Source organism: Saccopteryx leptura, chromosome 8, assembly GCF_036850995.1.
Source record: "Saccopteryx leptura isolate mSacLep1 chromosome 8, mSacLep1_pri_phased_curated, whole genome shotgun sequence".
Lineage (NCBI taxonomy): Eukaryota > Metazoa > Chordata > Mammalia > Chiroptera > Emballonuridae > Saccopteryx > Saccopteryx leptura.
This window is the reverse complement of record NC_089510.1, coordinates 60392059-60408497: the sequence shown is the minus strand read 5'-3', so window position 1 is coordinate 60408497 and position 16439 is coordinate 60392059. Positions and strand designations below refer to the sequence as shown.

The following is a 16439-nucleotide window of genomic DNA, read 5'->3' as shown; positions in this document are numbered from 1 at the left end:
CAGGGTTTTGCAGATGTTTGAAGTTCCAGCTACCATGGCACGTGGAGAAATTAAACCACACCAGGAGGCACTGAGCCGGCCAATGGACGGTTCAGAGCCTGCGGTGAAAGCTCTTATTGGAAGCCAGGGCAGGGGAAGGCAAATTAAATCATTTCTACTTGATGACAGGTTTGAAATGTTTTGCTGAGGAGAATGAAGAGGAGAGAGAACTCCAGCTTCACCATCTCTGAGCCACTGGATCCAGAAGAACTGAGGCTTCTGTGGAAGGGATCCCAGCCAGTTACAGAGCCGGAGGCAAACGTGATTCCTCGGCTCCCCTTTCCCTCACTCGAATCCAACAAAGTATCTTCTGCCAAAGTGATGCCTCAATGTACTTTCTCTTTCACTCATTTACTCATCACGTAGTGAATGCCTACAATGTGCTGGGCACTGTGACAGAGTAGGGGAATCCATGTGGATGTGGCCACTGAAGGATTACTCACAACAGGGGAGTGAGCGACAGGAGAGCAGTCGCGGAGGCAGTCTCCTGTTCTGCTGAGCAGAGCTCTGGTAGCAGGAGGTTGCATTGCACATCCCAGCTCTGCCATTAGGAGATATGTGATTTAGCATGAGTTATTCCAACTCTTTGTGTTGCCATCCCCTCACCTGTCAAATGGTGTCATCACACCAACTTTGTAGATTTGTTGTGTGGGTTAAATGATTTAATGCATGTGAACCATGTATGACAGCATCCAGCATGTCGTATATACTCAATTAAGTTAGCAGTTTTCTTGATATAGGCATTAAGGGAACACAGAAGAGGAGCATCAACTCCTCATGGGAATAGGTGATGACCTACATTTATTAACAAAATCAGGATATGTAGTGGTACCGTCTCTTACAGGGGGCATCTTTTTTTGCAGAGATCCTGAAGCTCTTCACCAGACCACAGTATAATCTCCAGGAAGACGATTAGAATGATGTGTGGATGTCCTAGGTTTGATTCCCAGCCAGGGCACACAGGAGAAGTGCCCATCTGCTTCTCTACCCCTCTCCCTCTCACTTCTCTCTCTCTCTTCCCCTCCTGCAGCCATGGCTCAATTGGAGTGAGTTGGTCCTGGGCACCGAGGATGGCTCCATGACCTCTGCCTCAGGCGCTAAGAAGAGTTCAGTTGCTGAGCAACAGTGCAACACCCCAGATGGGCAGAGCATCACCCCCTAGTGGGCTTGCCAGTTAGATCCCTGTTGGGTACATGCGAGAGTCTGTCTCTGCCTCCCCTCTTCTCACTGAATTAAAAAAAAACAAAAATAAAAAATGATGATCAGAAGCAGCCAGCAGAGAACTGGAAGGTCAGGGCTTTTGGCTTCTTCCCCAGTTCTCAGCTGAGCCCAGCAGTTTCTGAGCAAGATGAGGAAGAAACAGTTACTGTCATTTCCCCACCTAGCCAAAGGGAAATGAGTGACTCAACCAGCATCATGGAATGTCTGAAAGGGGATTTCTCTTTTAATCTGAAGGAAGTTTGGGTAGTCAAACTAGGCAACAACTGTTCCTCAATTTAGGTAGCTCTTGTAAACTAATTTATTTATTTAATATTTCTATGAACTTTATTAAATAATTACTGCCTGATAGAAAATGTGGGCTACAGGATAAGAGCCTGAATGTATTGATCACCCTCTGTATGCCAAAAACTATAGAAAGTACCTCCTAGATCTAGTTTAATGCTCACAACACATCCTTATGAGATAGGTTCATCATTACCCACAGGAAAAAACTGAAATACAGAGAGGTTACCAAATAATTTGTGCAAGCTTATAAAGCATGATAGGAACTGGTGGAGCAGGGATTTGAACTTGTGGAGAATGAGCTGAGAGCCTCATTGCCTAAGAGCTATGTTTCCCTTTCTCAGAAGATATAATCACGTTCTAGGAGGAGCTCCTACTTTAGTGAAGGAGCCAGAAAAGCAAACAGATAATTAATATACAGTGTAATCTGTGCTCCATAGAGCTGTGAACAAGGCACGATGAGAAGACAGAGGAGGGAGTGAATTACTCTGCCCAGGAGAATCAATTTTAGCTGTAATCAGCCAAGTACTTAAGATCGCACAGAATTTCCAAAATGTGTACAAACCTGGAATGATGAAAATCTGCTGCAATGAAAGAAAAGTTTAAACTCGGAGATGAATAAAGACTATAAACAGACTAAGCAATCAGCCTCTAAATGAACAAGAATCAAACTTAAATATTTGAGTCTATTACGCCAGGTATCAGACGCTTACTACTGCATCAGTGTGACAACCGCACTCCGCAATGCTGACTGTCAGGATCATGTACAGTAACTTCAAGTCCCAGCTCAAATTCTGTCCTCTAGATCACTGCCTGGCTCGAGATAGGAGTTAACAAAATGTTCATCCTGAGTCTTTCAGAAGTTGATTATTCTATCAGTGGTTTGTCCAAGACCTTATTTTCCTCTCTCACCTTTTTTTTTTGTTTGTTTTGTTTTCATTTCATACCTCATCTGTATTTCTCACAGATGTTGCAAAGAGGCAAATTCTAAACTTCATCCCTTTTGACATTCGCTAGAGGGTCCATTAGAATGAAAGCCCAAGATAAATCCTGATGGTGACTCTTGGGTTTTCTTTGTTAGTTATCATAAATTATACTGCTTACAAAAAATTATCGCTTCATATGAAGTGATAAAATATCCCCTAATTTTGTGAGCAGTATATTATAAGCAGTTATCACAGATAGCCAAAAGTTAGCTTAAACATAGTGTGTGTGTGTGGGGGGGGGGAAGCAGAGGGGAAACCGATTCCTTAGGTTTAAGGTCTGTCCTGACTTTCTATTCAGGTCTGATTTTGTGACTAGTGGGTACCAACTAGTACACATCCTCTTCCAACTCTAGCATCAAAACTGTCTGTTGAAGAAGAGAGAGGAGGAGACAGGGGAGAAAGAAAATAGAAAGGGATGAAGATGGTGAAAAAGATTCTGTTTGTTTAAAAAATAAATGGAGGAGGCAAGAAGTTCTGCGAAGTGTTGCTGATAAAGTTATCCCACTACTCCTACTGCAGCCAACTGCTGTGACCCCTGCCAGGAGCCAGGAAGGATGTTAGGGAGAATATCAATCTGTAGTAAACTTTATCCTTTTTGAGTACAAATCAGTGGGTAGCATTATGTCTTGTCAGTCAGCAGTCCAGGTGTAGTTGGGAACTAGCTTTACCTATAGTCCTGCAGGCATCGGTTTTGTCCTGCAAGCTGCTCAGGTGTCCAATCATTGCAGAGTGGCTCCCAGTGGCGGAGATGTTGACTTTGATACCTTTCAGACACACTTCTAGGACATTCAAGAGGCTTCCATGAATTCAGATCTCTCTTTGTGCTCATAATAGACCTCTGCTACCAAATAAGGCCCCACACCATCTGTTGTCACAGATTCTTCTTAGTTATTCATAGTTTCTTAGTAATTTATATCAAAATAATAACATAGCGTCTCAGCTAATCTCAGCATCTTAGAATAAGCTGCAAGTTTATTTTAAAATATTTTTACAGTGTTTACTAAGAAGAAACAAATGTTTAAAAATCTGTGATTTTAAAATGAAAATTTATTAATGTACTTTTATTTATATTTGTTTGGAAATATTTCTCACAGCTTTTTAGTGCCAGAATCTTTATTTACAATGACCCAAATCATAGCACCAGCTAACAAGCAACATTTGTTTTAAAAAATATCCTTTTTAATTTTATTCTGGACTTCATTTATTCATTCTTTTAATATTCAGTGATCTCTGAACTTTTAATTGACCTTCTGCCTCCCAGTGGTACCCCCACTTCATTGCCTTTAACGCTTCAGAACTTTGGTGTCGTTGACCTCAGACACCACTTTGCTGTCCACAATCCTACAGCGGTGCTCTTGTGGATGGATTGTATGGAGTTGCTACTGTCCAGGGTATCACCAAGATCAGAGTCCTCCCCTTCTTCCAGCAGGTGGCAGTAGGTGGTGATCTCAGCCTCCAGCTTGACCTTGATGTTCTGCAGGGACCTGTACTCCTGGGCCTGGCGTTGCCCCTCTGCCCAGGTATGGGCCAGCTCTGACTCCAGGTGCAGCTGGATCCTATTGAGGTGTTCCATCTGCATGGCACAGTGTGTCTGCATCTCCCTCAGGCTGTTCTCCAAGCTGGCCTTCAGATTTCTCATGGAGTCCAGGCTGATCTTCAAGGACCGGATCATGTGTCTCAGCTCCATGAGTGTCATCTCAGCAGCTCCTATCTCGGCGGTCTGTAAGGTGATGACTGTGTGGGGCCCTCAGTCTGCTGGGAGCAGACTGTCTAGATCCTCTTGGTTGTTTGAGCCAGCTCACCATACTGGGCCCAGATGTCCTCCAGGATCTTGCTGAGGTCCTGAGATTTGGGGCATCCAACTCCATGGTCAGGCCAGCGTTGGTAATTTGGTTTTGTAGACTATTTATTTCCCCCTCGTGGTTCTTCTACAGGAAGAACAGCTCACCCTTGACAGTCTCCATCTCTGTCTTCAGCTGAAGCCGAGTGATACTGGTGTCATCAGTGACTTTTTGGAGCCTATTGATGTCACTCTCCACAGACTGGCACATGGCCAGCTCCATCTCATATTTGATTCTAACGTCATCAGCAGCAAGACAGACATTGTCAGTCTGCAGAATAACGTGGGCATTGTCCACAGAACCTGCAAAAATCTGAGCCCTCAGGTCCTCTGCGTCCTCGATGGTCTTGAAATAATGCCCTGAGTTCCTGACCTGGGGTCCCTTCTTCTCCAGGTGTTCCCAGACTTAGGTCTCCAATTATCAGCCTCCAGGGTTCTCCTTCTCTCCAGCTAAGAGGCCAGGTGCTCATTGAGGCAGTGCATAGTCTCCTCATTCTGGATGCTCCTATGCCCATCAGAACCCAGCCATCCCTGCTGCCAGCTCCCCAGACCTCCAGCCGCCTGGCATGCTAGCAGAGCGGGACTCGGAGACCTGAGAGTCTGAGCCCCTGGGGCCTGCATGGACACTGACTCTGCTGCTGGTGGGCGAGGCCTGGTGGCTGAGTGACCGCATGGAGCCCACAGTCCAGTAGTTTGTTGAAAAGCTGGAGTGGGTGCTGAAGCTCATGTTGTTCAAGTAGGACAGCGAGGAATGGAGAGTCAGCTTCAAGCAGCTGCAAGTTATCTTTAAAAATCAATGATGTTTTAGAGACTCTTCAAAAATGTAGCTAGGATTTTAGAATGAGGACTCCAGGGTTTTTTTTTTAAGCGAGATGAAAGTCATGTAAATGACTCACATAAAATGAGTCATTTAAAGGGAACAGTTCATTGGAATCTAGTGCATTCATATTGTTGTGTGACCACCACCTCGGTCTAGTTCCAAAACATTCTCATCACACCAGAAGGAAACTCCATATACATTTAGCACTTACTCCCCATTCTTTCCTCCCCTCAGCTCCTGGCAAACATCAATTTACTTCCTGTCTCTATAGGTTTACTTAGTCTAGACATTTCATATTAATAGAATCGTACAAAATGTAACCTTTTGGGTCTTATTCTTTTAAACAGTATTTTTTTAGGTTCACTTTTAAGCAGGGATCAGTGTGCTTTATTCCTTTCTTTTGGCTGAATAATATTCCATTGTATGTATGTACCATAATTTGTTCAACCATGTTCTTCTGCCACCAGGGAGCAGGGAGCCAAGGAAAACTGGAGGAGCCCACTCTTCACACCATGGTGGTGGCTACAATAATGCAGCGGGAGAGTGGCTATGGAAAATCAAGATTACCTGATGACAAGAATTACATCAGGAACTGAAGCTGTAGCCAGCACAGAGTGTGAGATGGAGCAAATCCCACCAAATGGGTAAAACGGCTGATTGGCTTTTCTTAACACACGTGAATCACACCATGGGAACCAGAATGAGAGACTTAGAGCCTACTACCTGGACATTTTGCTGAGGCAGGGAGTTATATAAAATTAAGTTTCAGAAGTCACATTTTTGTGCAATAACACTGGTATCTATCCATCAAACATTTGTCTTCTCCTCCATGGTACAGAGTTGCTGCTGAGAAGCAGCTGCTCCGTGGAGGACTGGCTACATTTCCCAGCCTCCTTCCTTACATCTAAATGAGCCACATGCTTGTTTGTAGCCAGTGAAATATGAGTGGAAGTGTTACATGTTACCTCCAGGCCATGGTGATTAGGAAGCCGGTGCCCATCAACATGCTCTCTCTTTCCTACCTCCGCTAGTTATCATAGCCCAGGACAATGTTGGAAATCATGTGTCAATGCTGGCCAAGCCTCTGTCGGCCATAGGTCCCTGAATGAATTTGTGGAGCACTCCTATTGGACTGTTGTATGAATGAGAAATAAACTTTTAGAGGGGTTATACCATTTTGTATTTGAATTTGCTGTTTACTGAAACTAGTGATACCCTAGAGCGGTAGTTCTCAAACTTTGGTGTACACCAGAATCACCTGAGGGCTTGTAAAACACTTTGCTGGGCCCCATCTCTGAGTTTCTGATTCAGTAGGTCTGAGTTGGGGCCCAAGAACATGCATTTCTTTTTTTTGTTTGTTTTTTGTATTTTTCTGAAGTTGGAAACGGGGAGGCAGACAGACTCCCGCATGCGCCCGACCGGGATCCACCCGGAATGCCCACCAGGGGGCGATACTCTGCCCATCTGGGGTGTTGCTCTGTTGCAACCAGAGCCATTCTAGCACCTGAGGCAGAGGCCATAGAGCCACCCCCAGCACCCGGGCCAACTTTGCTCCAATGGAGCCTTGGCTGTGGGAGGGGAAGAGAGAGACAGAGAGGAAGGAGAGGGGGAGGGGTGGAGAAGCAGATAGGCGCTTCTCCTGTGTGCACTGGCTGGGAATTGAACCCGGGACTCCTGCACGCCAGGCCGATGCTCTACCACTGGGCCAACCGGCCAGGGCCAGAACATGCATTTCTAAAAAGTTACTAGGTGATGTTGATGCTGCTGATCCAGGGACCATATTTCTGTTGACAATCACCATCTATATGCAATATTACATGAAGGAGTCAAGTGAGGAATGTTTACCATTTTGATCAGAAGAATAAAAAAATTAAAATTAATTTAGCAAGCATTTGTTCAACTGTCTCTTGTGCCGAGCAAGAAACTAAGGCCTGGAGATAGAGCAATCAACTCCTTGGGCAACTTACCATCTAGTGGAAGAGAGATATCTCAGCCAGCACAGATACATAATACTGGATTTCAAGTACAATGAAGGGAAAGAGCAGGGAAATGTGAAACTAAGTATTAGAAAACGTCTTCTAGCTTGGGGTGTGGGGGTTACAATGCTCAGAAAAGACTTCTCAAAGAAAGGGAAGCCCTTTAGGGTAAACCATTTAAGGTAAGATTTGAATGCCTGTAAAAGATAAGGATTTTATTTTATCTTTACTTCTTAAGAAGGAGGGTGTGTTCTACAAGGGAGAGAATGCGTGAGGAAATCAAGCACCTGGAGGAAGGCCAGTGTATCTGGAACGGGGAAGTGAGGGGAAGTGAGGGGCAGAATGGCAAGAACTGAAATTAAAAAAGTAGAGGGGAGCCAGATCATGTGTAGGGTGGTAAGCCACATAAGAATTTTGATTTTTATTCCAAGAATAGTGTGAAATTATTTGAGTGTTAAAAGAGGAGAAACAGAGTTTGCACTTAGAAATAGTTTTATTCTTCCCCCTCATTCATTTTTCTATTTGGTCTTTCTTAGAATTAAAAAAAGAATTGATAACAACAAGTTCTTGGAGATACAGGAACAGAAAGACAATTCCTGTAAGCTTAGTGGGTTGAGGTCATAAAGAGTGTCTTACTCAAGAGCTTACAACAGAATGGCCCTCCCCCCAATGACTCCAGTTTGCATTCTCAGCAGAGAGGTATTTTTTGCCTGACTTGGATCACATGTCCAACTTGGTGTTTATGTGTGAGAGCTTAAGAAACGAGGGCACTGCTTTTTAAATTTTTTTTTTTTAGCAAGCAAGCAAGAGAGAGGGACAGACAGAGACAGGCAGACAGGAAGGGAGAGAGTTGAGAAGCATCAACTCATAGTTGTGGCACCTTACTTGTTCATTATTGCTTTCTCATATGTGCCTTGACTGGGGTGCTCCAGCTGAGCCAGTTGCCCTTTGCTCAAGCCAGCAACCTTGACCTTTAAGCCAGTTCTTATTGATATTATAAGAAGAAAAAAAGTATACTAGAGAGACAAAACAACAGATGTCCTCTACAGACACTTGCTAAAGGGACCAGAAGAACCTGACCAGGTGGTGGCACAGTGCATAGATCATCGGCCTGGGACATAGAAGACCCAGGTTCAAAACCCTGAAGTCGCTAGCTTGAGCACAGGCTCACCAGCATGAATGTGGTGTTGCCTGTTTAAGTATGGGATCATAGACATGACCGCATGGTCACTGACTTGAGCCCAAAGGTCGCTGGCTTGAGCCCACACTCACTGGCTTAAATAAGGTGTCACTGGCTGTAAAGCCAGTAGCTGCAGCCACCATCACAGCCGCCTTGCCCATGCAGGTTTGCATTTGATTTGGACAGACGGTAATAAAACAACAATGCCAAAAACTGGTGAGCCATCACCTTTAATCCTAGCTTGCACCTCGCGGGCAAGAAATACACACAATGGGAAAACATTTCCCTTACCATTCAGGGCTCCCAAAGCCACTGACTTATCCGAGTTTCCTAGAATCAAAGATTTCTACCTCACCAGCCTTATTCACCTCTGTTCCCCATCTCCTTCTTTTTGCACAAACTCTGCACAAACTGGCTTCTCCTTCAGCATTCCGCCATCTTGGCTGCTTCTCCTTTCTTCCACGTGACCTTTCTCTGCTCTCCTCTAGCATGGGCTTCTCTGCTCCCTTTTATAGTGTAGAAATCCAAACCTTTAATCCAATATACAAACAAGGAAGTCTTTGATACAAAGTCACTTATCTGAGGCATAATGGGATTCCTCATAAGAGTGCACCACCCCCTATCATACAACAGTCAAGGGTGTGGGGAAAAGCTTAGTCTTAAAGCTAAGCCTTAGGCTATAAGGACCCTGCCTGCTTACAGCCTGTCCCCACAACCAATGCAAATTATAAGTGAGCAATCATATATATCATATTTGCAAACTTATTTGACCCACACTGGTTCAGCTGGAGTCCTTGGTCAAGGCACATATGAGAAGGCAATCAATGACCAATTAAGGTGCTGCAATGAAGAATTGAGGCTTCTCATCTCTCTCTCTTCCTGTCTGTCTGTCCCTCTCTGTCTCTGTCACGAAAAAAAAAAAAAAAAAAAAAAAGGTCCAGGTGAGGCTTTTGGAAGGGAAAGAACTTGTTGAGCCATAGTAAATGGATAGGACTTTAAAAGGTAGATTTGGGGGACTAGAAGAAATAAGACATTCCAATAAGAGGGAATGAAGGTATGGAGAAAGGATGAGTACAATCACAGATCATGATCTGGTGTGTGGAAAAGGCTGTTTGGAATGTAAGAACATAAAGGGAGTAAAGTAAAAAAGATGACTGAAAGGGCATAGAATAGAGTACTCACTCACCAGTCAGGGTTATGAAGATTGGATGATATGATGAATATGAAAGTTCTTTGCAAAGTATAAGGATTTTTACATCTCTGCATTGCTTTAATTCAAAAACTACTCCTCAATAAATTGAGTTTTTTATACTATATTCTCTACAATGTGTCATTATTTGCAAAATGAGAAATGCAAGTAGAAAATCTGGCCGCAAAGTTCCGTAATTCCTAAAGATGCCAGCCTTCATGTGATATATGTCAATGCGGAATCATGGAGGGTTTCAGATATGCTGATTTATAACTCATTTTTCGGAAAGACAACTTTTGAATACACTAATCTATTTTCCAGGGGTAATAGGTGACTATTATTTTTCTGAACATCTATGATTATAGAGGTAATTTACAAACATTGTGTCCTCAACGACTCTCACTGAATCTGTAAAGTAGGCATTATTATCCCCATCCTTTATAAGACAAAAGGGGCTCAGAAAAGTAAGATTACTTTCCAAGGTCACATAGCTAGAGAGTGGCAGAGCCAAGACTCAACATTGAATTTGTCTGTTTGTAAAGCCAATGCTCCTCCTTGGTCTCACACTATCATTACTACTTCTATTCAATATGCCACCAAGTCCCATCAGTACTATCTGAAGCCACAGGAAGAATGCCAAGCCATCTAGCAGGAAGATGTGCAATCCCTGGTGTGGTTTAAATCAGTGAATGAGTAAGGTGATGGAGACATGGGTATTTGTGATTTCAGACATTTAGAGGAAGACAGCCAGGAGTTAATGACTGCCACCTTGCTGTGCAAGATACGTTCTCATATTACTTCAGTTGATCCTCATAACATTCCTGTTACATGAGAATTATTCTGCCCATTTTGCAGGTAAGAAACTATGGCTTAAAAGTATACCCATTGACCCTGGCCAGTTGGCTCAGTGGTAGAGCGTCGGCCTGGCGTGCAGAAGTCCCAGGTTCGATTCCCGGCCAGGGCACACAGGAGAAGCGCCCATCTGCTTCTCCACCCCTCCCCCTCTCCTTCCTCTCTGTCTTTCTCTTCCCCTCCCACAGCCGGGGCTCCACTGGAGCAAAGATGGCCCAGGCGCTGGGGATGGCTCCTCCGCCTCTGCCCCGGGTGCTAGAGTGGCTCTAGTCGCAACAGAGCGAGGCCAGGGAGGGGCAGAGCATCGCCCCCTGGTGGGCAGAGCCTTGCCCCCTGGTGGGTGTGCCGGGTGGATCCCAGTCAGGCGCATGCGGGAGGCTGTCTGACTGTTTCTCCCCGTTTCTGGCTTCAGAAAAATACAGGAAAAAAAAAAAAAAGTATACCCATTGATCAAAATAAGTGGTAGATCCAAATTATTACTATTCAGTCATTTATCCAAAATATTTTTTGGAACACTCTGGGTCTTTAGTACACATGTGAATTAAGCAGACAAAGATATTTGGTGGGGCATACAATCTAGTGTAGGTAATATGCAAAAAGCTCAACACAAACCCACATAGTAAGTTAAAAAGTCATAAGTACTTTACAGTGGTGGGATTCAAATAATTTAACAACCGGTTCTCTGCCATAATGACTGTTTTAAATATAAAAAAATGATATACCAAAAGGTAGTTTATTATTTCATGCATTTAATACTTACATAAAAACAATAAAAGAGGTACACAAAACTAGATTATGTTATGAGTATTAAAATATTAATGAAAAATATTAAATAATTCCTGACAAAAAACTATAAAACTGTTATTTAAGATATTTCCGTATTGCTTCTTTTTTTTTTTTTTTTTTGTATTTTTCTGAAGCTGGAAATGGAGAGAGACAGTCAGACAGACTCCCGCATGCGCCCGACCGGGATCCACCCGGCACACCCACCAGGGGCGACGCTCTGCCCCTCTGGGGCGTCGCTCCGCTGCGACCAGAGCCACTCTAGCGCCCGGGGCAGCGGCCAGGGAGCCATCCCCAGCGCCTGGGCCATCCTTGCTCCAATGGAGCCCTGGCTGCAGGAGGGGAAGAGAGAGACAGAGAGGAAGGAGGGGGTGGGGGTGGAGAAGCAAATGAGCGCTTCTTCTATGTGCCCTGGCCGGGAATCAAACCCGGGTCCCCTGCACACCAGGCCGACGCTCTACCGCTGAGCCAACCGGTCAGGGCCCGTATTGCTTCTTGATTGGCATCCTCACTTGAAATTTTTTTCACCTATGGATGGAACGAACATTACTATGGGCGCTTAGAATATACTGTTAATCAGATGAATGTTAAAAAATAGCAAGGAATGTAAATTTCTAATTTCCACATTGAGCAGCTGTCCAGGTGCCCACCTTAGAGAGAACCCTGATTACAAGTGCCATTTTGGCCCTGGCCAGTTGGGCAGCAGTAGAGTGTCAACGTGGTGTGTGGATGTCCCTGGTTCGATTTCTGGTCAGGGCACCCATCTGCTTCTCCACTCCTCCCCCTCTTGCTTCTCTCTCTCTCTTCCCCTCCTGCAGCCATGGCTCCATAGTTGGCCCCAGGTGCTGAGGATGGCTCCATGGCCCCCATCCCAGGTGCTAAGAAGAGCTTGGTTGCTGAGCAATGGAGCAACACCTCAGATCGACAGAGCATCGCCCCCTAGTGGGCTTGCTGGGTGGATCCCGGTCGGGGAGCATGCAAGAGTCTGTCTCTGCCTCCCATCTTCTCACTAAATAAAACAAAACAAAACAGAAAAAAAAAAAACCCCAAACAAGTGCCATTTTAACAACTGGTTTGCTGAACTTAACAAAATATTAGGTATTGGGTCTATTGAACTGGTGGGAACCAGCTGAATCCCACTACTAGTACTAAAGGTGAGAAAAGTAAAGAAGGGCAAAAGGAGGATGGGAAATAAGAAGAAATAGCTTGAAAAGTGGATTTTAAGTAGGATGGTCTTGCCACACTATCCAATGTTTTAGAAGTTGTTTGGCAAGGTATAATGTGTTTTGCTTGCAGGATCACCAAACTTAAGGTCTTTCTCACATTGTAGTTATAGCTAGTAAACTGGCAGAACTGGAGAGTCTTTTTCACAAGTAGTAAGTACTCTGCATGCATGGGAATTTCAAGGAGTTAAGAGACCCATTCTCAGCCCCACTTTCATCATTGCTAACTAACACTCTAATGTTGATTATTGCCTGGAATTCATTCTTTAACTCAACAAGTAGTTAATGTGAGAGGCCATTTGATAAACTGCAAAAAGCCATTGCCTGGGAGCTGCAAAACCTGGAATCTAATTTCAGGTCTCCCGTTAAGTAAAATTTGACCTTGAAAAGTTTTCTTCTCTACTCTGGGCCGATTTCCCCATGTCATTAATGAAAAATGTTGGCATCTAAGGACAATTCCAGCCATAATACTCTGTGGCTACAAAATTCTGCTGAACAATTTCTAGAATGTCTCAGTTAAAATTGTTTTAGCAGAGAGATTGGGCTTCATGAAAAAAGTTTATATTTTCACATATCCTAATGAGATTTCAGAATCAAACTTCTCTTTGAAAATCAGCCCAAAACACCACCAGGCCCTGCCTTCTTCTGAATGAAGATTAGGAGCAGGTGCTCTGCCATGGATTGAGCAGTCTAGCAGGACTGCCTATTCATTTCCAAGGGTAGCTCAAGGTGTGGGAGTGACTCCGCAGAGCCCCATATGGCTTGGGACCTGGTTACCTTAGCAATCGCTTCCCTCCCAACACAGTGTCAATTAACAGGCAATTAAAACTCTCAGCTGCTCAGCTAATGGTCCTCAGATAAAAATAGCAGAAAATGAGAGGCTGGAGGATTTCATCCTTTTCAAAAATTTCATTATATTTTAAAACTTCTACCATTCCCTTGACTCTGGAGAACCTGCTACATTTAAGAATGCCAGGATTGATATATACATTTTTATCATTATTTGCTATTTGGTTTGTACATTTATTATATTACTCACTTGCTTAAAAAATTTAAAAACCTTTAATGGGTTCCAATCATTCATGGAAATATAGCAGAAAATTTCTGCTTAACTTTCTCTAAACCCTCCTCATTGTACCACTCCCATTGTCCAATCCCATTTCCACACAGCCTTTCAAACACTCATTATTTACATCCTTCTACCCAAAAGTCTTCATTTTTGTCCACCAATCAAAATCTGCTCATTTTTGTAAAGCCCAGCTTTGAACCAATATCCTACTCCAATTCTCAATTATGTTGTAACTAGAGTCAGAATAATTTTATTTCACTTACTCATAATAATTATCCTTATCATTCTTTTCTCCACAAATGGATTAAGGCTCCTGAGGGCATGTACCATGCTTATATTTTCTCTGTGTGATAAGACTCTAACTAGCACAGTGGCTCTCACCGCTGAGGGCAACTAAATAGGGAATTTAGGAATTGTTGCTATTACATGCAATTTGACAGAATCGGATGGACATGTGGATATTTGGGGCAACAAGCTTAGAATCATACAATCTTAAAACTTTAAAGCATCAGGGACCTTAGAGATTAATATACCAAATTTGCCATTTTACAGACCAAATAAAATCCCAAGATTTAAATAGAGGCAAAGATTTTCCTCAAATTAAACTGTAAGTAAATTAGAAGCTTGGATCTAATCCCAAGTCTTCCTTCTGACTTGATTCATGTTTGTTCCCCTCTTCTTTAGGAGTTTGAAAGTTTTCCCCCATGACGTGTTTGATAAGAGATGTTTACCTGGCTATGCCCAAGGGAGAGCCTCTCTCATTAAAGAGAAGGTTGTGTGGAGAGAGCAGTTCAATAGCATCTCTGTCTCCTACTCAAGAATGATGTCTGGCCGGGGCCTGGTAGCTCAGTTGGTTAGAGTGTTGAGGTTGCAGGTTCAGCCCCTGATCAGGGCACATATATGAATCAGCCAATGATGACATGAATGAATGGAACAAGAAATCGATGCTTCTTTCTTTCTCTCTCTTTGTTTCTGTCTCTCTTCCTTCCTTTCTTTCTTAAAAAAAATCAATAAAAAAGATGTCATGATGCAAATGAGAGTCACATGAATGTAGTATCACCTTGCCTCTTTAATTTTTTTTTTATTAGCGAGAGAGACAGAAGAGACAAAGATAAAGACAGAGACAGACAGGGAGGGAGAGAGATGATACGCATCAATTTGTTGCAACACTGTAGATGTTCATGGATTGCTTCTCATGTATGCCTTGACCTGGGGCTCCTAGCCGAGCCAATAATACCTTGCTCAAGCCAGAGACCTTGGACTTAAGCCAGCAACCATGGGGTCAGGTGTAAGATCCCACACTGAAGTCAGTGACCTCGTGCTCAAGTTAGTGATCTGGGGTTTCGAACCTGGGTCCTCAGCATCCTATTATTGGCAGTGTCCCAGGATTGACGCTATATCCACTGTGCCACCACTGGTCAGGCTCTTCTTTGATTTTTTAAAAGTTGCTGATATCAGTACTTTAAATATAAGGTCTACCGGAAAGTTCTGTCCGTTTTTGAAATAAAACAAAATACAAATTTTTCTTACCGTCAATAAACTTTATTAAATAATATAATTGCCATTATTATTAATGATTTCTTGCCAGTGTGAGGGCAATTTGTATATCCCATTTTTGAAAAATGTTTTATCTTTTGATGCGAAAAATTGAACCAGTGCTTGTTTGATATCTTCTTCATTTTTGAATTTTTTGCCCTTCAAAAAATTTTGTAAGGGGCCCTGGCCGGTTGGCTCAGCGGTAGAGCGTCGGCCTGGCGTGCGGGGGACCCGGGTTCGATTCCCGGCCAGGGCACATAGGAGAAGCGCCCATTTGCTTCTCCACCCCGCCCCCCTCCTTCCTCTCTGTCTCTCTCTTCCCCTCATGCAGCCAAGGCTCCATTGGAGCAAAGATGGCCCGGGCGCTGGGGATGGCTCCTTGGCCTTTGCCCCAGGCGCTAGAGTGGCTCTGGTCGCAACAGAGCGACGCCCTGGAGGGGCAGAGCATCACCCCCTGGTGGGCAGAGCATCGCCCCTGGTGGGTGTGCCAGGTGGATCCCGGTCGGGCGCATGCGGGAGTCTGTCTGACTGTCTCTCCCCGTTTCCAGCTTCAGAAAAATACAAAAAAAAAAAAAAAAAAAATTTGTAAGGACAAAAACAAGTGATAGTCGGAGGGTGCTAAGTCCAGGGAATATGGTGGATGTGACAGACATGCTTCTGTAGCATTTCTTCCTTGCTGAAATTTGTAAAAATTACAATGGCGTAAATGAACTTTATCAGTAGCCATGGGTACACTATCGCTTCACACGTAAGACTAACGTGAATCAACTTTGTTTTAGTTAATTTGCTACGTCAGTATGTATACATTAAGTGATAAAAATAGAGAGGCACACATGTGCCAAATAAACATGTGCTTACGTGTTGAAACTTGTTGTGATAGAAACGAACAGAACTTTCCGGTAGACCTTATATTAGAATAAAATGATTTGTAAAAAACTGTTGCTCTGCGTATGATGCTGTGTCTAAAAGCTGGTGTTTTTTCCCCTACCGTTCAATATTGTTAAAATTTCACTTCGTGTTGTCAAATACGTAGGGAGTTGAGAAGGTATAGATCAGGTCAAGCCTGATTCTTATAAAGCCCTTTGATGTAGAAGTTTCAAAACACAAGGAAGCACAGAAAAATGGAATTGAAGGGCCATGGATGGTGCGGAGAGGGAGCAGGTGGCAGCAGGGAAGGGGATCCCTGGAGATCAGATGGCAGGGCTGGGGGGGATCCAGTTGCAGTGTGATCATGCAGTAATAGGTAAACGGACTCCGAGGGAGGGGGAGGGGAAGTCCGGAGGGAGTTAGAATGGTAAGTTAGAAATACACAGACAGTTTGTGGATGGAAATTAGTAATTACTTTGGGGTAGAAACAGTTAGAAAGGCAGAAAAGAACATCACTGTAAATGTGGTGGGGTTGAAAGGCTGAGTGAGAGAGGAAAGAATGATGGAGCAAGGGAG

At 43.7% G+C, this 16439-nt stretch overlaps 1 pseudogene; it reads right to left on the bottom strand.

Annotated features, from left to right (window-relative positions):
• Positions 1 to 3811: 3811 nt before the first annotated feature.
• LOC136379923 (keratin, type I cytoskeletal 18 pseudogene) lies at positions 3812 to 5095 on the bottom strand (annotated as a pseudogene).
• Between the last annotated feature and the right edge of the window lie 11344 nt (positions 5096 to 16439).